We start from the raw sequence: 427 nt of genomic DNA, 5'->3' as shown, positions 1-427 counted from the left end.
CCCTACCTTTTGTGTTGTTTTTCTGATTTTGTAAAAAAATTAACTTGACAAAGAAACAAAGACAAAAATAAAAGAAAATGGAAGCAAAACAAAGAAACATACAAATAAAACTCAAAATAAAAAGCAACTTATTTAAGTGTTTAAGTTTTATTAAAACTCTTCTGGTAGCAAGCTGATCAATGCGCTTAACTCTTTTGAAACTACTCCATGGCTTTATGCTACAACCCTCCTGTTTTAAAGTGATCGAAAGTAAAACCTTCTTTCAAGATTTCATATTAATTTATGTTTCAAACACCAACTTAATAATTATCTTTTTCTCCTGAGGAAATGGATAACCCCATTACATTTAAATTAATTATATATGTTAATTATATATGTATGTATATATATATATGTTGTATATATACATATAGTGGAGGCACAATGG

The sequence above is a fragment of the Octopus sinensis genome, linkage group LG23 (assembly GCF_006345805.1).
Source record: "Octopus sinensis linkage group LG23, ASM634580v1, whole genome shotgun sequence".
NCBI lineage: Eukaryota > Metazoa > Mollusca > Cephalopoda > Octopoda > Octopodidae > Octopus > Octopus sinensis.
This window is presented reverse-complemented; position numbering follows the sequence as displayed.